Source organism: Danio rerio, chromosome 11 (genome assembly GCF_052040795.2).
Source record: "Danio rerio strain M-AB ecotype USA chromosome 11, GRCz13ab, whole genome shotgun sequence".
NCBI lineage: Eukaryota > Metazoa > Chordata > Actinopteri > Cypriniformes > Danionidae > Danio > Danio rerio.
The window spans coordinates 47,536,885-47,559,405 of NC_141031.1; the positions used below are offsets into that span (position 1 = coordinate 47,536,885).

Genomic DNA, 22,521 nt, shown 5'->3' on the forward strand with positions numbered 1-22,521 from the left:
TTAAAAGTGTCTGCAATTTTTGTGAAGCATCAAATCACCGTCATATTAGCTCAGATCAGTGTGGTTTAAAGTCATTACTGAGAGTCCAAACACTGAAGAGCAGATTCATCAATGTGTAGCTCTACCGATCCTGACCCATGCAAGCCAGTGGCGACAGAGGAGAGGGAATAAAAACGTCACCGATTGGAGAGTGAAGAAAAAAAACCTTGAGAGAAACCAGACTCAGTTCGGCACGACCATTTGAATTTCTCCGCTGGCCAAAAGTCTTGAGCAGAACTTCTATTATTATTCCCTCCAGAACTGTCTTGAGCATCTGTCTGCGCTCCCAAAGAGCGTCTCACGCCTCCAAAAGCCACCGGGTTCATTGCATTTCATCTTCTTTCATCATATGCATTGAATGTCAAGCAATCATTTGCTTGAAAAGTGTCATTTAAATTTAATTGAAATATTACACAGTGTTGGGTTTGTTGTGACACACCATTGTGTTGAGACAACCTTTCAAGTGAATGCAGTATTTAATAAAAGACAATGAAACTTTCAAAATGGACCAAATAACATAATTCTAGATAAATAACATAAGCAAATTCAGGAATATTTCTGTTCTGATGTGATAATAATACAGGTAAGTGTATCTGTGATGTAATACTAAGTTTAGCATTTAAAATAAATGCTTGGTTACTGTGTATCATGGCGGTTCATTCCGCTGTGGCGACCCCTAATAAATAAGGAAAATGAATGAATGTTTATCATATAATTTAGAAGTTATAACTGTTAAAACTTGATTAGATTTTTAGTTTTAAGTGTTAAGAGTGTTGTATCAATTATAATACTTCTTAATCTTTATTAATGATTTAATAAAAAGTCCCTTTTGATCAAAGCATCACCTAAATGATTACATGTAAAACTGCACTAAAAATAATATAAAACTGCACTATGTAACTTGTGGCCCTCTAGTGTTTATATCACAGAACTACATGTGCATCGCGGAGGATCACAGTTTTGCGCGTCATGTGACTCGTGCTCCGGCTCGGCTGTTTGTTCATCGCGGATGACTCTGACGGTTGGAGAGACGATCTTTCGTGATAACGGGTGATTGATTACTTTTGCGAAAACGTCGAAAATTCTCCCGATTATGATGGATATTTGTCTTTAGATCAGGTAAGCAGTTGAAATGCTGTTGTTGCTTTGATTTATGTAAGCAGCTGTCTTACAAATATGATAGTAAAAGTTTGGCAAAAGCTGATTATGAACATGAGGACTACTCAATTGCCCGGCCTTACTGGCGATATCTGGACGTAAACAGCATGGATTGCTCAATTAATGTACTACTGAATACACAATTCTGCTTAATTATGCTGTATCTGGAAGCTGTCACATCTTATAAATATTTCTCAGTAACATTAAGAGAAAAAAACAGCAATATTTCGAAAATTTAATTTTATAGGTGGTAAAATATGAGTATGAGCAGTGTTAAAGTATTAACCAAATAATTAACCTGCTCGACTTTATAATTGAAATAATAAGAATAAACTTGAATGTTGTCGAGATTCTTGCTTTGGAACCACAAACTGAAAGTTTTGTCCCACATTTTTCTCTTTTCTGCTTGATTTGTTATAACCTTTGGTAGTCTTTAGTAATTTAAATGTTTTTATTGAGTTTTAGTTTAGATTTAGACTTGTTTTAGATTCAGTATCGACCAAAACATGCTTATTATTGATCGTTTCAGTATCAATAGTCAGCATATGTTATATGAATGTCCAGTTGATTAAGTGGCATTGTTTACATTCTGCTGTCCAATATGGCCGACTGAGGATGATGTTTGAAAACACTTTATGCATATCAGATAATAGTGGAAGCTCTAAGGCCCCGTTTACACTGCCAGTTAAATGTGACCCAATTTCGATTTTTTTGATCATATGTGACACAGATCGGATCTGTTCTATGACCGTGTAAACACGAAAAAAACGCATTTATTCGGATATTCAGAGATGGGTTTCAGATCACAGATGCTAGAACCCGCCTCTATGCATGCACGACATTGTAAATTGTATGGCAAGTGTAACCGCATGAAATGGATGGGTCACAATTAAAACAACGTGTAAACAGACAGGCAAACAAATCAGATATAGGCAACAAATCGGAATTGGCCATCAAGACCTAACAGTGTAAACAGGGTCTAAGTTTAGCCTTGTCAGCTATATTCATAGGCTGATATATCAAGGAATAGGTGGCACAATGGCTCAGTGGTTAGCACTTTGGCCTCACAGCAAGAAGGTCAACCGGCTGGGCCGGTTGGCGTTTCTGTGTGGAGTTTGCATGTTGTCCCTGTGTTGGCGTGGGTTTCCTCCGGGTGCTCCGGTTTTCTCCACAGTCCAAACACATGCACTATTAACCATTTAGACGCAGCCATGCAAATCTTTTTGGCTCAAGACTTCAGGTCTCATTTACTTTCATTCATTTTTTGTTCATTAATTGTAGCTTGTTTTGCTGCTTGATGTTGCAAACTGATATTTTCTTATCATATTATTCTACTTTGTCTGTTTTCTGCCGTTTATCACTCCTAGTCATTTCCCCCATCGGCAACTGAATCGGACGTTCTAAAACAATTGCAAAAGCGAGTGCACTTCAGCATTGAAGAATGAGGTCTATAGGGGAATTGATTAAACTGCATAGTGCAATTGCTTTGCAAAATGATTTAAAACACACCACGCAAGGGACACCTACTGCTCAAAACCATGTAGATGCAACAAAACTCAGACAAAACATGCATTAGAATGTATTGTTGTCATGATACTGGAATAATAACTGAAATTTAAAAACGTCCATTTGCCGCTAACATTTAAGTGCTGTTGAGCACGTTCCTAAACAACGCTGACTTTCCATTGTGTTCATGTGCTCAACAGACATGACTGAAGGTCTTCAGCTCACTGATCTCTCCCCGCTGTTTACTGAGTGTACCACAGATACAGATACATGGCTTTAAAACACTCCAGTGTCCCAGTATCTGTGGTTGGATGCAACCGAGCGAAGGCTGCGACTGGACCATACGCGTGCGCTTGATGCAGAAGTATAAATCCGCCTTTACTGAAATCATGTGACCTTGGTGATTTGAGACACACACCAAAACCACTGATGCACAACCAAACATTTGGAAAGGTTTCAAGCTTCATGAAGCATGTTTTGAAAGCAGCCATTGCTACTATATTGTGATCAATATCTTAATCAGAGATGAGATAACATATCGTGATGAGATATTTTTGTCATTTCGCCGAATCCTAGTTGCCATGGTGATTGATTGATTGATTGATTGATTGAAGTAAAACTGCTCAATCCAGATCAGATGCTGTTATTGATGAAGATTGGTGTTCTAGTGTGTGTGTGCGTGTGTGCGTGCGTGTGTGCGTGCGTGTGTGCGTGCGTGTGAGTGTGTGTGTGTTCTCTGTGGCTCTATTATTATTCTAAACCTGCCTTGACGTTTTCTTGCCTCGAGGTCATGAGATAAACATTAGCAGAGAACAGAGCAATGCGGAGGAGGAGTTTCCCAATAACACACACACACACACACACACACACACACACACACACACTGACATGAAATCAGGCCACAGCAAAGCCCTGTAGGAATGAAGCACATCTGTGAGTGTGTGCGTGCGTGTGTGTATGAAAGAGAGAATGTGTATCTGTGTGTGTGTGTGTGTGTGTGTGTGCCTGCAGGTGGGTTTGTGTGTTTTTTTATGTGTGTGTAAGAGTGTGTGTATGGGTAAGGGAGCGTACATGATTGTGTTTATGAGTGTGTATGAGAGAGTGTATGTAGTTCAGATTAGTGTGCTTGTTTTTGTGTGTGAGTGTGTGTCTGTGTGTGCTTCAGACAAGTAAGGTGTGTGTGTGTATCTTTCTGTATTTTTGAGCATGTTTGTGACTGGGGGTGTTTGTTTTTAAGAGAGTGTGTGTTTCTGTGTGTGGGTGTTTGTGTGTGTTTCAGACAAGAGTGTAAGTGTGTGTATCTTTTTGTATTTTTGAGTGTGGTTCTGTGTGTGTGAGAGAAAGCGTGTGTGTGTTTGCACGTATTTGTGTATGTAATTCAGGTGAATGTGTGTATCTCTATGTCTGTCTTTGAATTTGTGTGTGTGTGTGTGTGTTTGTTTGAAAGAGTGTTTTTATGTGTCTGTGAGAGGGAGCGTGTGTGTGTTTTTGTATCTCTGTGTGTGTGTGCGCGTGTGCATTTGTGATTGCATCAATGGCGGGTCAGACGGGAGTTTTCCATGAGTCGTCATTCACTGTTGGCTGCAGTGTTTGCTTGTGTCAGCATGTCTGTCTGCTCACGACACACACACATAAACACATTCACACCACCAACAGGCTGAGGCTGATCCAAACATTGTGTGTGTGTGTGTGTGTGTGTGTGTGTGTGTGTGTGTGTGTGTGTGTGTGTGTGTGTGTGTGTGTGTGTGTGTGTGTGTGTGTGTGTGTGTGTGTGTGTGTGTGTGATGGTGTTGCAGTAGATCAGTGTGGTTCAGTTCAGCAGGGCCTCATGGAAAATGCCGGAGGCCCGATGGAAATCAGCAGATTGGAGAGCCAGCATGAATCCAACACTATGACCTGCTGGACTAATCTGTGTGTGTGTCTGAGACAAAGTGTGTTTGTGTTTTCTGTGTATTATCACATTTTGAGGACCAAAATGTCCCCACAAGTATAGCAATACCAGTACATTTTTACCTTCTGTATTCATCTTTTGTGAAGTCCCCATAAAACATGAAAACCCAATGTGTGTGTGAGTGCATAAGTGTGTCTCAGTGGTGTGTGTCTACTCTCAGTGTTGTGTATTCACTGTGTGTGTGTAGTCTATGTGTGAAATTCAGCAGCCCAGTCATGAAAAACGTCCCTCAGATCCACACGGCCACTCTGGAGGCATTGAGTGTGTGTGTGTGTGTGAGTGTGTGAGAGAGAGAGAGGATGCTCGAGTGATGACTTAAGGGTCAGTGTGTGTTCATCCTCAGTGTTTAACCGTAGATTGACTGTCTGACCTGCAGATGTTAGATTCCTCATTGCAGACAAGAACTGAGAGAAGACCTTCATCAAACACTCAGCCAGAGAATGCTACAGTGTGTGTGTGTGTGTGTGTGTGTGTGTGTGTGTGTGTATGTGTGTGTGAGTATAAATGTGAATGAATGAATGTATATGAGTGCGTTTAAATGTTTATGAGTGTGAATGTATTTGAGTGCAAGTGTGTGTGTGTGTGTGCGCACGTACTTGTGTGTAAATGTGAGTGTTTGTGTACATGTGTGTTTTTGTGTATCATGTATATGTCTGAGACTGGGTGTGTGTATGAGTCTGCAGTGTGTATGTGTATATATGAGTGTGATTGTATGTGTGTGTGTTTATGTATTGTTGACAAGTGCGTGTAAGTGTGAGTGTGTAAGGGAGTGTGTGCTTGTGTATATGTATGTATGAGTGTGAATATATCCATGTGAGTGTGAGTCTGTGATTGCGTGTGCGTTTGTGTATATGAGTGTGTTTGTTTGTGTATATATACACAAGTGTGCATGTGTGTCTGTATGATTGAACGTGTGCATATAGATGTCTGTGTGTGTGTGTGTTTGTTTATGAGCTTGTGTGTGTGTATGTGTGAATGTATCTATGCATGTAGACTAGTGTGTGTGAGTGTATAAACTATGTATACGAGTGTGTGTTTGTGTGTGTGTGTAAATGTATAAGTGTGTGTAAAAGGGGGTGTGTGCATGGGTATATGTATCTATGAGTGTGAATGTGTGTGTGTGAGAATGTATCTGTGTATGTATACAGTACAAGTGTGTGTTTGTGTGTGTGTGAGAGTGAGATTGTGTAATCTGTGTGATTGTGTGTGTGTGTATGATACGAGTGTAATGTAAGGTATGCGAGTGTGCATAGGAATGTGTGTGTGTGTGTGTGTAGGTCAGATGTGTTCTGCCTGAAGGTGAGCGAGGTCATGTGGTGATCTTGGTCTTGTTCTCCAGCAAACGCCCTTGATGCTGATTGAGCTCCGGATGTTCAGCTCTGCGATTATAGTTTCATATCAGCAGATGAAGGACAGACGAGAGTGTTTGCAAGCGATCTGTACTGCCTGTGCTCCTCAGTGTTGTGTCTGCTGTAAGATGACCTCTACAAACACACACACACACACAAACCAAAAGTAATCTAAATGTAATCCAAAATGAATCTACAAAAGAGCACAAAAGTAATCTAAATGTAATCTAAAAGAGAGCACAAAGGTATTTTAAAAATATTTAAAAAGTAATTTACAAAAGGGCACAAAGGCACAGTATTCTAAATGTAATCTTCAAAAAAATAAAAAAGTTTTCTAAATAAAATTTTAAAGTTATCTACAAAAGAACACAAGTGTTCTAAATGTAATCCAAAAGTCATCTGAAAAAAAAATCTAAATGGAATCTACAAAAGAGCACAAATGTAATCTACAAAAATAATCTAAGCATAATCTACAAAAGACCACAGAATATGTCTAAATATAACATAAATGTAATCTACAAAGAGGCACAATCTAAATCTACTTGTAATCTTCAACAAAGTACAAAAGTAATCTAAATGTTAATTACCAAAGAGCACAAGTAATCTAAATATAATCCGAAAAGTGATCTACAAAAAATAATCTAAATGTAATCTGCAAAATAGCTGAAAGGTAATTTAAATATAATCAAAGTAATCTAAATGTAATCCAAGTTGAATCTACAAAAAGCACAAAAATACTCTAATTGTAATCCAAAAGTAATCTACAAAAAACACAAAATGTGTTTATAAGTAATCTACTAAACAGCACAAAAGTAATCTAAATATAATCTAAAAGTAATCAATAAAAAGCATAAAAGTAATCTATTTGTAATCTAGAAAAGATCACATAGTTATTCTAAAGTAATCTACAGAAGGGCAGAAAAGTAATCCAAAAGTAATCTATGAAAAAAGTATTTTAAATGTAATCAAGGCAATCTACTAAATAGCACAAAAGTAATCTAAATGTAATCTACAAACGAGCATAAAGGTATTCTAAATATAGTCAAAACGTAATCAATAAAACAGCACAAAAATAATCTAAATGTAATCCAACATTAATCTACAAAAAAGCACAAAAGCAATCTAAATGTAATCTAAAAGTAATCTACATAAGTAATCTAAATGTAATGTAGGAAAGAGCACATCGATATCCTAAATTAAATTGACAAAGTAATCTACAAAATGGCACACAAGCGATCTAAATGTAATCTCTAATAGTAATTTTCAAAAAAGTACAAAAGTTATCTAAATTTAATATAAGAGTAATCTACAAAAAAGCAATACAAATGTAATCTACAAAATAGCACAAAAGTTATCTAAATATAAAGTAATCTACAAAAAAAAGTAATCCAAAAGTGTTCTGATTACAATGCGTAATCTGAGATAAAATCTGTGTCGTCTTGTGGGTGTTTGTGTGTAAACTGTCCATCATTGCACTTTAAACAGAAGCTGTTGAGACTCTTCTTGATGATAAACTATGAAGATGTTTTTGCTTTCTGTCAAAATAGCACAATATTATCCTTATTCAATATATGTGACGTCAAAATAGGGGTTAACACTAAAGTCATCTGAATGTAATCCAAAAATTGTCATATCACATTACTTAACATCTGTAGTCTAAGAGATTATATTATTGGCTACACGTTTTGTCATGTAATTTGTAATCATTAACTGATATAGCAAATACATGCTGATAGAGGTGAAATCCATTCCAGTTCATGCTCTAAACATCCCCAATAGTGTCTGACATCAAGATAAGTGTGGCTGAGATTGCAGCATGTTGAACTTTGAACGCTGTTTCAGGCTTTTATGAGCTAATAGTGTCAAACTCAGTGGCCTGAAGCTGTTTTCTCTTTAATTAAGGAACAATTAATGTATACATGAGCTGATAAACACCAAAGAAAACACTTTTGGTCAGTATTATGCTCCAGTAAAATACAAATAATTAGTAGACTCTGAACATGATTAAAAACTATTTTCAGGCTGATCCTGCTATATTTATTTATGTGTGTGTGTATGGTACATTCTAAATAAATTCAAGAAGAATTTTTTTTATATTATATAATATTAATTAAATAATATAGTCTTATTTGGGTTACATTTTACTGGTTATTACCAATACTTTAGTATTAGGTTTACAAATATATGAAACCTAAAAGTTGCATTTAATATGCTTTGAATGTAATTTCTTTTATATAACTTTGCTTTAATAAAAAAGACAACAACTTACTTTTGACCTACATATTGTGTTTATCAATATTTATGCATTTAACTACAATTTTGACAAAAGTATATATATAAAATATCTATGTTTCAAAATAAAAGTCAATAAAATGTAATAAACACAGTTATAAAATTCTTTTGTTTTTATGTTATTAATGTGTTTGCTTCCATTTTAATGCATTTTGTAACATTTAAAAATAAATATTGTGTTTAGATACAAATGAGGTATAATAAAATGATATTTATGTGAAATTAAAGCAAGCACAATAAAGATGGCAATATTTGAGCATATAATAATAATGCGAGTGTCCGAGATCGTCTCTCAGGCTCCCCGTGGGTTCGTCCCGCCGCTGTCGTTCCTCCACAAAATCTAGGTCATGCTGAGCCGCTCCTGCTGCTGTACCTGAAAAAACACAGAAAATGAATCTGTGGGGATGCTGGAGACATCTGGATTTTTTTTTACACTGAGCTAATTTCTGCTGCTGAAAAAATAGGAGAACAAGGTTGTAAAGAAATAGTTCAAAGACGATGAAAATCCGGTCATTATTTACTCTGCCTCATGCCGTTTCAGGCCTGGATCTGGTGCTCATTTTCTTGTGGAAGTAGAGAAATCCTAAAATAGCTTTTTTTTCTCTCTATACAACAAGAATTTATAATGATAAACACCATAAAATGAGCTCATGTGGACTGTTTCTCATTTTAACGTAGAAGAAACACAATGTTTGTGAACCCTGTAACCTGTATACTTAAATAACCAAACCTTTAAAATAAAGCAGATCAATTTAATTTAAATCCTCAAATCTATTCAGCATGAAGAAACAAGCTGATCTTCATCACACTCTCTGTGCATGTTTGGGTTTTTCCTCATCACTTTGCAGTGTGGACAACACTTGTTTCTCACAACAGTCAAGGGGGTATTTTATCATGATAAAAGTTCCTGCAGATATGTGAACGTATTTTAGCAAGACAGTATTCATAATAGTTAAAGCAGCGGATTGTTATTGTGTGCATGTTTAAATGTATTGGAGTGTTCATGTGCATTCCCAGCCTGATCTTACTAAGGAAACGTTACTATTATAAATTTTGTCAATTTAGTGGCAAGTTCAAACATATGATGAATTTTTGCATTAAATTGAGCGCATGAATTTTAAAAGTAAAAAAAGTAGTCTACAAAAGGGCAGGAAAGCAATCTAAATGTGATCTAAAAAGAATCTACAAAAAACACAAAAATAATCTAAATGTAGTCTAAAAGTAATCTACGATAAACACAAAAGTAATTTAAATGTAATTAAAAAGTATTGTACTAAAGAGCACAAGTTATCTAAAGGTAATCTACAAGAGTAAATGTAATCTACAAAAGAGCACAAAAGTAATCTAAATGCAATCTAAATGTAATCTACAAAAAAGCACAAATATTAATGTAATCTACAAAAAAGCACAGATATAATCTAAATGTAATCTACAAAAGTAATCAATGTAATCTACAAAAAAGCACAAAAGTAATTAAATGTAATCTACAAAGAGCACAAAAGTAATCTAAATGTAATCTACAAAGAGCACAAAAGTAATCTACAAAAGAGCACAGATATAATCTAAATGTAATCTACAAAAGTAATCAATGTAATCTACAAAAAGCACAAGTAATCTAAATGTAATCTACAAAGAGCACAAAAGTAATCTAAACGTAATCTACAAAAGTAATCTAAATGTAATCTACAAAAACCACAAAAGTAATCTAAATGTAATCTACAAAAGAGCACAAAAGTAATCTAAATGTAATCTACAAAAACCACAAAAGTAATCTAAATGTAATCTACAAAAGAGCACAAAAGTAATCTAAATGTAATCTACAAAAGAGCACAAAAGTAATCTAAATGTAATCTACAAAAGAGCACAAACGTAATCTAAACGTGATCTACACAAGAGCACAAAAGTAATCTAAATGTAATCTACAAAATAGCACAAGTAATCTAAATGTAATCTACAAAAGAGCACAAAAGTAATCTAAATGTAATCTACAAAATAGCACAAGTAATCTAAAAGTAATCTACAAAAGTGCACAAAAGTAATCTAAATGTAATCTACAAAGGTAATCTAAACGTAATCTACAAAAGGGCAAAATAGAAATCTAAAAGTAATCTACAAAAGAGGCCAAAGTAATCAAAATGTAATCTACAAAAGAGCACAGTGTGTGAGTGTGAGCTTCTTGCTTCTGTCAGTCTATGTCGCTCCTGTCGCTGTTCATTTGTGCTTCATCTAAAACTCCACATCTATAATCCTCTGAGTCTATGCTAACATTATCTTCAGCAGCTCAAACACTCTAATGCCTAATGCACAGACGGCTGCTTCTCACTCAGGGCTGCTGGTTATGCTAATGAGATGGAGAGAAGGGCACTAGTGGGCGGGGCTTTCCTCCTCTGATGACACGTACAAAGGGAGAATGTCAATCAAAGTGTTTCTGCATCAAGTCTGATTAGAACAAACACAATTAACTCATGTTGAGCATTAGAGGCTGGAGATATTCACACACTGCTGACACACACACCTCTTATAAAGGTGATTTCTGCATTATTGCCCTCCTTTTAGGCCTGTTCCTCATTTCTGTGTGTTGTATAGTATAGATGAGGAGTGTAGTTTGTAAATCTTCTGTTCTGAAGGTTTTCTCAGAGCCTACTAATCCTCTTTAAACACTCTTCTCCTGGTTCGTTCTTTGCTCAGCACGTAATTCTCTATTTCTGTCAGGCTAAACTTCCTTCTATCCTGTCAGGCGTATTTCAGGTCAGTAACCTGTGAAGGCTGTGACGCACCGTTAGGCTGTTTATTCTGTGTGTGTGTGCTGAACTAAGCCCGTCAGAAATGCTGAGTCAGTCAGTTCAATCGCTGCTTGTGTGGGCGTGTCTGTTGTGACTCTGACCCCACCCCTTTTGTGATCTGCCCACTCGGCTCATTTGTTTAACTATGTGTCACCATTCACAGGCTGTGTTTTTACAAAGAGAGAAAGTGTGTGTGAAAGTCCAGCTCACAGATTTGTTTTCCCGACTATGTAAACCCAAAGTATGTGATCCTTCCACAAAAATCCTTGCCACATTTTAATGGAGCCGCACAAAAAAATGTGCACTTTAGACTTCACAACGTCAACCTCAATCAATTTAAATGTGAACAAAGCTAAAATATGTGTGCATTTATTAATTTATTAAACACATTTCATTAAACAGATACATATGCTTTCATAGTAAAAATATTATTTGTAATAAAGCTGAACAAATAAACACCTTATGAGTATGTTTTACAATATTATTAAGAATATTCAATGTGTAACATGACTTTTTTTATTATTTGTAATATTTCATACCTATTTCTGGTTGAAAATTGTGAATTACAGTTATTTTTATATTAGAAAAGAAAAAATTAAATGTATATAAATATGTATTTTGTATTTATTTATATATTTCTTTTTATTATTTGGTGTGTGTGTGTGTGTGTGTGTGTGTGTGTGTGTGTGTGTGTGTGTGTGTGGTTTAAGAGAAGCAAGTGTTTTGATTGAGATAAAAAGCATTTGTGCGTGTGCGTGTGTGTGTGTGTGTGTGTGTGTGTGTGTGCTGAACAATGTGGTGAATGTGTGTGTGAGGGTCAGCATGTGGCAGCGTGTGTGTTTTTGCTGAGGTCTTTATGATGGAGGAATTTGGTTTGTTCAATCTCCGTACGCTTCTAATTGTTCTTCACAGTTTGAAACCCGCTCAGTCAGCAAGACCCCATAATAAGGGCTTCAATAAATGTTTTCTGTGGTTTGCACCTGCCATAACAAACCAAAGAGTCGCCGAAGACAAGAAATGTGACATGAAATACTGATATGTGTGTGTGTGTGTGTTAGAAAAACAAACATTCTTCCTAAAACATTCAGTCACATGTATCTGCTCTAATGTTCTCATAATGACATTCATACACGATAGTGCTTTCTTTGACGTTTTAAAGGCTCCATGAAGTTTAAATAAAGTTTTTTGGATGTTAGTATCAGTATTGTTAGTTTTTGGGATGTCTATAATCTAGGATAGAAGATAGAAAACTGATATAAACATGTATAGTTTGTAGTTTGTCTCTTCAACTTAAATGGATCTGGACCATTCTACCAGAAACGAACATTATCTGTCCCTGAAATAAAAAACAGTAAATAAAAAGTAACAGTAAAATAAATACAGTAAATAAAAAGTATTTCATCCCAAACATTTCCAAAATGGACTGATCAGTTGTTCTGTAAAGGAATATGTCATTCATTTGGTCCTCAGATTTTTGTGTCTTTATTAAAAACACTTTACAAATGTACAAACCCTGCCATTGTCCTTGTCCTCAGCCCAATTGAATCTACAGCTTTAATAGTTTTTTATGCTTAAAACTGTTATTTAGAAAGAAATACTTAAGAAATAGCAAGTTTAAGCTGTTATCATTCACATCAGTTGATTAAAACATGCAATTATAAATAAATTCTACAAATAAATACGACAAATATTTACAATTATCCCCAGGTTTGTGTTTGTGAGTGAAAATGTACATTTCTGATCCCATCAACGGTTTTATTCACATCACCTCATACTTCAGTTTCTCATTACATCATAACCAGTCATATGCTCTCTAGTGTTTGACATGCCCCGCCCCCTTCTTCTCATTGGCTTTTTATTTGATGCACTTGAGCTCAACCACTCACTGTCAGAGCTGCGAGAAAAACAAAACACTATTGGCTGTTTTATTGAGGGGAGGAGCTACTCTATGCACCGCCCCCTCTTTATGTTTTGGTTGAGGTTACGTCAAACATCGAATAAACCTTTGAATGTATTTACGAGTGCTGCCACGATAGTGGAATTTTCAACTTCGATACAATACATTCAAAAAATATTGATATTCGATAACATTTTTGATACTGTGGGGAAGAAATTCTGCAACATGTAAAAGTATACAAGTTAAGTAAAAAGGGGAAAAAATAACTAAACCTCATAATGCTTATACAAGGTATGTCAGCAGTGGGCATGGGACGATAACAGTTTTCAAAGTATACCACGGTTTATAAAAGTCAAAGTTTAAAAACCACCATATACCATTCCTATCCAAGCGGCAACCTCCCGCTCTCTCTCAGGAAGCCAATACGGAAGTAACTAAAACTACAATTCATCCGAAATTCCGCTAGTCCTGGCCGCTCCTGGCTCCAAAACAGAGCAAATTTCAATTGAGCCCACTGTTAGAAAGGCCAAGTTTACAGCAGAAAAAAAGGTGTTTACAGCCTGCTACAAAAAAAGATTTTGGTTCATACAGCTGATATTACCCTTCATGACAACTGTGAGGGGGTGAATTTTTTTATAACTCATCCGTTTCCTTTATATTAAGTTATATTATGTTTGCATAATTAAGGGCGTGGCCACTTGAGTGACAGCTAGGTCTCGTTGGTCGCCGTCACCTCAGCTGAATCCTGCAGATTAGCCACTGAACTCCGCATATTTATCATATTTCTGTGTTGTTTTATGTGGCTTTACACAGTCAACTGCCTTTTGGACTTGTTTCCTACAATTATTAGATGGCATGGCATGCTGGGTGCACTTAATTGTGCTCACAAACCATTCACGTGGCCTCCGTTTCCCATGTGAGTAAAGTTATATACTTATATACCATCTCTATACATGTATATGTTTTATATAAGATCATTTATATTTATATTTAGAGCTGTAATGCACTCCAGAATCTGTCAGATTGATTAGCTGTAGGCTCTAGATCAGTCATCTGAAGCGTTGTCATACAGTGTTATGCTGGATTTCATTAATAGTCCTGCATTTACTAACACAGACTATATCTGAGGTGTTTGGATGTAATTCACGTTTAAGTCTAAACACTTTATTGATATAGTATACAACCAAGCACAAGTGGTCAGAACACAAGCGAGTCGCAGGTGATAAAGTATTAAGCGTTTCTCCCAAAGTAAAGTGTGTCTGAACCAGGTCCAAGCAAAATGCCAGCAGGTGTCTGTAGCTCCGCTCACTCTCCGCCTCTTTGCCCTTGTTTGGTATCCCGCCGTGGGTGTGGTGACGCGCAAACAAAATGGCGACGGTTGGCCACGCCTACTTGTGACTTCTTTTGCGCTCTTTAGAAACCTATGGGTGACGTCACGGATACTACGTCCATATATTTTACAGTCTATGTTCCTATCAGGCAGTAGTTCTCAAACTGTGGTACGCAGGCTTCCTTCTAGTGGTACGTGGAGGAATGAAATATGTCATGTACATGCTACACACATTTCAAAATGTATCAAAAATTATGTAAATAAAATGCCATATATGGCATATAGCCTATATTTCTGAGGTAATCTTCCACTTTTTTTTAACTGTGCAGAGTTGCAGCTGCTTCACTACTCATTTTGGTGGTACTTGGAGAGACAATTCTTTTCTGAGGTGGTACTTGATGAAAAAAGTTTGAGAACCACTGCTATAAGGTATGTGTAAGATTGTTTTATTTACTTTTTTGTGGTTATTTTTTAGGACAAGAGTATCTCCAGCAGAAAGGTATATGAAGATGCCGCTTTAAATGATAAAGAAATCAGTGTTTTGGAAACTAATGAAGACATCAGAAGTCAATGATTCATTTGAGTTATTTAGTTGACATGTTTACAGCTCCAAAATATCCTAAATGTTTCTTAACATATAATATCTTGTGTTCAAAGGGAATAAAGTTTTAGTTTTTAACCCAGACATTTACAAACAATAAGTTTTAGAGCAGTAATCACAATCACAAGTAATCACACGACCCACGAAACCTTGATGTTTTTATCCAAGGTTATCATGCTGTCAGAATCTCATACCAGCCAATGTCTAGCAGTCCTGAAGTCCAAAAGACAATAGATTACAAGAAAAGCTAAATTAGTGCAAACTCATTCTGTTATCTGATTTAAACAAAAGTTCAAACTTGAATATCATTAATAATTATTCATCTCCCCGCTGGTAAAAATATTGAAACTCACCAAAAGCAAGATGGTATTATTTTAAATATTTCAGTATTGATCTTTATCAGTATATCAGCGTTTTTGACAACATTACTTTACAATGTTTCAACAACATCTCGCTCACTAAAGTATTAGATGACACTAATACATACAGTAAGTGAGCTGACCAAAGTCAGCAGTAGACTTTATAGAGGACAGTGAATCAGCATCAAGGTTAAACTGTCAGTCTTCAAGTAATTTTACCCAAAATACTGTCTGTGCGACACTACTTTATAACAAAGCATATGACCCCCTGGAGATCACCCAACTGGTTTGGTTGTGACACAACTCTTGGAGTTCCTGTTGGCCATTTGGTTCACGCCTTTTCAGACTCAGATATTGTTTGGATATGATAAAGGCCATATCATTACTTAGTTTTGTTTATAGTCTAAATATCTAAAAATGTATTTAATTAAGAAGCATTTTCTAGACAAATAAAACATACAAACAAGAAGTAATATGCCAATATAAGAGTTTTTCCTTAAAAATGATCTGGCAATGGGGTTATCAAAATAATCTTGTTTTTCCTTTTGACATATGATTTTTTTGCTTTAAACAAGCAAAATAATCGGCCGTTTGATTAAGTAAAAACTCACTTCATTATGGCACATTATTTCTTAAAACAAGACAATATGTTTTACTTGTGTAGAAAATGCTTCTTGATTAAGGAATTTGTAGACATTTGGACAAGCAACAAGACAAAACTGTAAGTAAGAAAGGCATGTTGATGCACTGTAACTTAACCAAAGCAGTAAGTTCCAATGATATTCACATAACCTAAAATTGTGAAAGAGCTATTTTTAAAAATACTTATTCCAAAACATTTGGAGAATGTTCAAACAATCCATAAAATATGCAGATATTATAATCTGAAATCATCCACGAAGTTTAGATAACCAAGAAAAATGAATTGTGAAGAATTCAGAATTTGCATTTTTGTAACCTAACGGGAACATTAGCAGAACGTTTTCCTCTTAGCCATGTGTATTCATTTAAAAGCATATCAATAAATTACCACAGCACGAGTTTCAGAAAGCATTCATATTTTTCGACATGCTTCATAAATCGACTGACTGACGCTCCCATCATGAACCACCGGTTGTCCTTGACCTCCCGTCTGTATTTTTCATTGCGACAGAAGCTGTCGGTTAGTTTACGCCCATTTCCATCCAAAGGACACACGCGTGAGTCAATGAGCTCTCTGGAATCCATTCAAAGTGTCATGTTGATAAATCTTTGACGCTGCGCTGAGCCGGCTGAACTTACCTGGAAACAGATAAGAGTCTGCAAGGGTTAATGTTTTACTATGGTATGAGAGTACGATGGGGAAATCAGTGAGCGTTGAAACCAGCCAAGGCCTCTGAATGATCAACATGATGCGGTTAAACCTGTTGCACTCGATATGCCATAGGGTCATTCCATGTCAACTCAAGCAGAGCCACAATTTTGGACTTTTATTCAGGGGAAAGGAATATATTAGCATTGAAAGAACCCTCACAACTGAGATCACTATAACCCAGTGGCCTTAGGATGATAGAGAAGAGCAATTAATGTATATTTTAAAGTGGTCAGTACTAAAGACAAAAATGCACTGATATGTGCCAAACCTCCTGTTTCCAGCAGGTGGCGCTATAACTGTAACTGAATACTGATATTTAGATGTTTTCAGGGCTGGATAAAATGTGAATTTATGGGGCAGATCGGGTATTGTTTTATGTATACACTCATGACAGAGATGTCTGGAATACTCGATTCTGATTGGTTAGTTGTGATTTTAATGTAACCGCTAAATAATTTAGCTTTATCCTGTACCTTTGTACGTTTTTTTTTTGTATTTTTGGCTGTGTCTTGTGACTAAATAATATGTAGTTTAGTATGCATATGCTCCATTTAGCCAGTTTAGTCACTGTCAGCTTTGTGTTTTTGACTGTTTGGCGCCATCTAGTGTATGAATAGAGCGCAGGTTAGTGTATACTCCATCAGCTGTTTTCATTCTGTCAGCTTTGGCTGTTTGGCACCATCTAGTGTCTGAATAGTACGCAGGTTAGTGTATACTCCATCAGCTGTTTTCATTCTGTCAGCTTTGACTGTTTGTCTCCATCTAGTGTCTGAATAATGCGCAGGTTAGTGTATACTCCATCAGCTGTTTTCATTCTGTCAGCTTTGGCTGTTTGGCACCATCTAGTGTCTGAATAGTGCGCAGGTTAGTGTATACTCCATCAGCTGTTTTAGTGTCTGTCAGCTTTGTGTTTAATTAAAGGATTTAAAAACTTTTTTGGCTCAGAACAATGTTTTGTATAATTTTTAAATATATTTTGTTGTAAGTAGTTGTGTAATAATCAGGATAAAGTTCATCCAGGTGGTTGTTTTCTCAGAATAAACCCTTCAGCTTTATACAGCAGTGCTCTGCTTCACATTGGGCTGCTGATAAACCTGTCAGGCTTTATTCTGAGATGAAAACCGACTGATGTACTTCATCCCTTACTTACAGAGTTATACAAATAGATATAAATATACAAATTTTACAGTTTTAATTTAAGTTTAGTTTTAAATTGACCCCATATATTATTTTCAAAATTATTAATTAATAAACATTGTTATTTTTAGCTGTCTCAGCATATTCTAATAGCTGTTTTTCTTCCTATTATTATCTCATAATTGTGTATAACAATTTCCCCATTTAATAAAAGTAATAAACATTCAGTATAAACATTGTATTATTTAATATAATGCAGTTGCACAGTTTTATTAAATAATATTAAGGTCTAAAATTCAAAATTGCACTTATACATTTCTAAAATTATATATATCCTTTTTTCTGTGTCAGCAAATTCTAGTAGTTGTTTCCTAGTATCCTAGTAGTGTCTTATAACGATGCGTCACAATTCCAACATTCCATTTTATAATAAAACATTTCAAATATCACAAATATGACTATTAATCCTGAATAATAATTAAAACATAATTCTCACGTAATTAAAATGAACAGGAAATACTGTCAAACTCTTCACAGTGATGTAATGTTGAAAAAGTGGAACAAACACTTGTAAAATAAACCAATAAGTAATCCACAAACTTCCTTCTTAGCGCAGTAAAAGCAGTCATTATGTAGGAATATATAATCCCTCTGTTACGACACACCGGCGAGTGTAAATAAGCAGCATGAGAGAGTGATTTTATTTCCTCATCTGTATTTACTGTAAATGCTTGTGCAACTCTCTGTGTTTTTACGTGCGTGTGGTTTCCAGTGAATTCAGCACAGTTCACAGTAAAGGGGTCGGACAGGGCGTCCACTTACACACACACACACACACACACACACACTGACCTGCAAACAGTGCGGTGCAGCTGTAATTAGAGGTTGAGTCATGAGTTGCACAATGCAGGACGTGTAATCATATTACTGCAGCTTATCTGTCTGGCCAAGGGCACCTCGTGTACTCTGCTCTCACTTCAGGCCACGCGCTCCGTGTGTGTGTGTGTGTGTGTGTGTGTGTGTGTGTGTGTGTGTGTGTGTGTGTGTGTGTGTGTGTGTGTGTGTGTGTGTGTGTGTGTGTGTGTGATGATAAACTGATAAACGCACAGATAAGCTGCGTATATCCCGCTCATGCATTAAAAACACAACCGCTCACAGAGTGCACTATATACAGGGTGTCCGCTGGGTCTTAAAGAGCCTTACATTTCAAAATCTACTATTTTAGGCCTCAAGACTTCAATTCTCTGAGATGTTGTCTTTTTAATCCTAAATCATTTTAAACAGGTTGCTTTTGTACAGTTACCCAATTGATCCAACACATTTAATTACCAACAATTCAAAACTTTCAGCAGATCTCTTTTACACTGTAAAAAAGTTAACTCAAAGTTTAAGGCAACAAACTTCAGGAGATTTTTGATTTGACTCAAATTCACAGAAAAGGCAGCGACTGGCTCTACTGACGAGCCATATAAGTCTGAAATTTCATTCTTGATGGTCTTAAAAGGCTCTTAAATTGGACTTGGTGAATGTGCAGAAGCCCTGTATACTGGAGCTGTATTATGCCTCTTCTGCTCAACAAGTTGCTCTGCAAAAAACTTTACTAGTACAAACATCTAAAAATTCTTAAATTCAGAAGCATTTAGTTAACTAATATAAATATTGATTTGTTTTTTAAAAACAATAAGATAAAATAAAGTCAAATAATCTGGCAATGGGGTATGCTAAATAATCTTGTCTTTGCTTTGAGTTAGGATTAAATTTCTTGTCTCATTGGCCGATTATTTTGCTTGTTTTACGGAAAAAACTCACTTAATTCTGTGATGTTGTCTTGTTTTCAGATAACATGTTTTGCTGGTCTAGAAAATCTCTTTTGATGTTTCTAGTCCAAGTATTTAAAAATTCTTTACAAGTCAAAAACTCTTAAAAATTATTCACCCTCTTGTGTGATTTTTTTCAAATATTTTCCAAGTGCTGTATAACAGAGCAAGGAAACTTTTACAGTAATTACTATAATATTTTGTCTTTATGATGAAGTCTTTGTTTGTTTAGTTTGGCTGGTTTTGATATTTTTTAAAATATGTTTTAAGGTCAATAATATTAGCCCCCTTTAAGGTTTAGTTTTCTGATAATCTACCGAACTGACCACTGTTATCCAATGACTTGCCTAATTAACCTAGTTAACTTAACTAACTTAGGCTTTTAAATTGCACTTTAAAGATTAAATTGCACTTTTAAAATTAAAATAAAGTTTTTAAGATGTTAGTATCTGTTTTAAGTACATCTATACTCTAGTGTGCTCCAAAACAGTGACAATTCACATTTAGAAGATATAAATCTGATATAAACATCCAGAGTTTACGGTTTGTCACTTTAAATGCATCAATGATTTTTTTTTTCCCATCACCTCAGTTTCCCATCAAATCTTCTGACCAATCAAATCCTCTTTATTATCTGACATGCCCCGCCCTCTTCTTACTGGCTGTTCATTTTGATGTGCTTGAATTCAACCACTCTTACTGGCAGAGCTGTAGAATAACTAAACACTAGTGGCTGTTTTTTTATTTTTATAAGGGAACTACTAATATGTCCCGCCCTCGCTTCATGTTTCTTGTATTCAGTTTATAGGCCCCTAAATTGTAACGAGTATCTTGCAAAATGACTAGTCAAATATTATTTACTATCATCAATAATTTAGTCATTGAATGGTATTGTTAAAAAATGAATTGAAAAAAATCTGTTGGAAAAAAAACAATGCCATGAAGATGACGCCAATGAAATGAATGCTTTTATTCATCAAGGATGCATTATATTAATCAAAAGTAAAATGTGTCATTTAAAAAAAATTACTGCTGCACAACTGAGAAAAGTACAAGATCTTGGGATGATTGAATGATAATTTTAGATTGATTTAGAAGGATCATGTGACTCAGAAGACTCTTAAAAAATGACAAAAACAAATTACATTTTATAAGAAATTCACATAGAAAACAGCTATTTAAATTTGTAATAATATTTCACATTTAAAAAAAAATTTGCTAGATTTGCTAAAAAATTATCTCTTCATATACTGTATGTATTCCCTAGTGTAACGGAGGCCAGCTAGTGTGTGCCGTGCAGGTAAACCTCACTCCTCTCACCTCTAAAGGTGCTCTAGCAACAGATGCTAGAGGCCATGGTCTTAAGCCTCCTTGGTAGAGCACCCAACTCCCATGCGGAAGGTCGCCGGTTCGATACCAGCTTGGAGCGGGTTGGGTGGCGTAGGACTGCCGGGGTTACACTACATCAGGGGTTCTCAACTGGTTAGGCCATGGGACCCACATTTTTACATGTTCATCAGGCCACGACCCAAATTTTTAGGAACTATAATACTATTTTAGAAGTTATACTTGTTTTGTATTTATTAGTTAACACACACAAGTCATGACAGATAAATCATAAGAAAATCACCAAGACTTACAAATAAACTATATTTTATTGCTTTCATTTAACAAAATGTATTAAATTATAGAAATATCACAAAGTAAAAACGACAAATACTGTAAACAGTGGTTATAGGAAAGTTTCAGTTACCATGAACTAAACTGAACTGTTAATAAAACTTGTCTGGTTTCTAAATGTCGTTTTAATTTAGAAGGTTTACTAGTTCACCTCACTACATATGACACACTGAGGCTTTAAGTCTTTTTTTTTTGTCGTCAAAATAAGTAAATCCATACTTTACATATTCAGGGTCGCGCTTCCACATATTTGTTGTAAGTAATAAGTTAAATTAAACGTTTGTTTTTGTGACCACACACTGAAAATGTTCCCACGACCCACTTTTGGGTCGCGACCCACCAGTTGAGATCACTGCCCTACATCATCCTTGCTGGCAGATTTGATCACATCAGCTATTTCAGGACACAGAGTTTCATAATATGCTTTGTAAAATGATAACACATGGTTTGAGAAATCTAGTTGTGAGATAAACCTGCCATTGTCTGCCATCGCGTTTGTTCCTCTTTTGTCAGTGCCTTCTGTTAAACGCATGAATGTAAATATGGACATTTGCGAACACGTGGGTGATAAGGAAGAGCGTTTAAAGATAGACACTCATTCAAATGCTCTGCTGGAGGAAGAACAGACCAATTTTAGAGCCATTGTTTCCATCACACCTACAAAAAGACTCAGTTAGAGCTGAACAATATTAAAAGCAAAGATTGCCATCGCAATAATAGCATGTGCAATATTTGTGTCCATAGTTTATCCATAGTTTGTATCCAATTTTGCTCCTCCAAGATAAACATCTGCTATATAAACTTAAATGAAAATATAAACACTAATGGGCGGAGTCAAAACGAGAGCGAAAAATGACAACAGCCAATCAGAGTTAGAATATATGACGAGGTTTTCACTCTTTCATAATATTTCAAAGACTAAATGTTTGCATCATGACCAGTGTTGAGTATAAAATGTTATTGCAATTTTAAGCCGGTCTGACTCTTAAAATAAATAAATAAATAAATGAATGAATAAGGTGGCACGGTGGCTCAGTGGTTAGCACTGTGGCCTTAAGGTAAGAAGGCTGGTTTGGGCCCCGGCTGGGTCAGTTGGCGTTTCTGTAGAGTGTGAATGTTCCCCCCTTGTTGGCGTAGGTTTCCTCCGGGTGCTCCGGTTTCCCCCACAGTCCAAACACATGCTCTATAGGGGAATTGATAAACTAAATTGGCCGTAGTGTATGAGTGTGTATGAGTGTTTCCCAGTACTGGGTTGCAGCTGGAAGGGC

The 22,521-nt window shown here is 35.8% G+C and overlaps 1 protein-coding gene and 1 non-coding gene across 8 annotated transcripts in view; one reads left to right on the forward strand and one right to left on the reverse strand.

The window, feature by feature from the left end:
• tomm20b (translocase of outer mitochondrial membrane 20b) overlaps positions 1-22,521 on the reverse strand; it is a 575,852-nt gene that overhangs the window by 36,609 nt on the left and 516,722 nt on the right. The window lies entirely within an intron of this gene.
• Positions 1,038-22,521, forward strand: part of LOC137496742 (uncharacterized) — a 73,579-nt gene continuing 52,095 nt past the window's right edge. For all 6 annotated transcript variants that reach the window (XR_015502967.1, XR_015502962.1, XR_015502963.1 and 3 more), the window contains exons 1-2: positions 1,038-1,158; positions 14,635-14,734. This is a non-coding gene — a transcript (uncharacterized LOC137496742). The remainder of the gene's footprint in view (positions 1,159-14,634; positions 14,735-22,521) is intronic.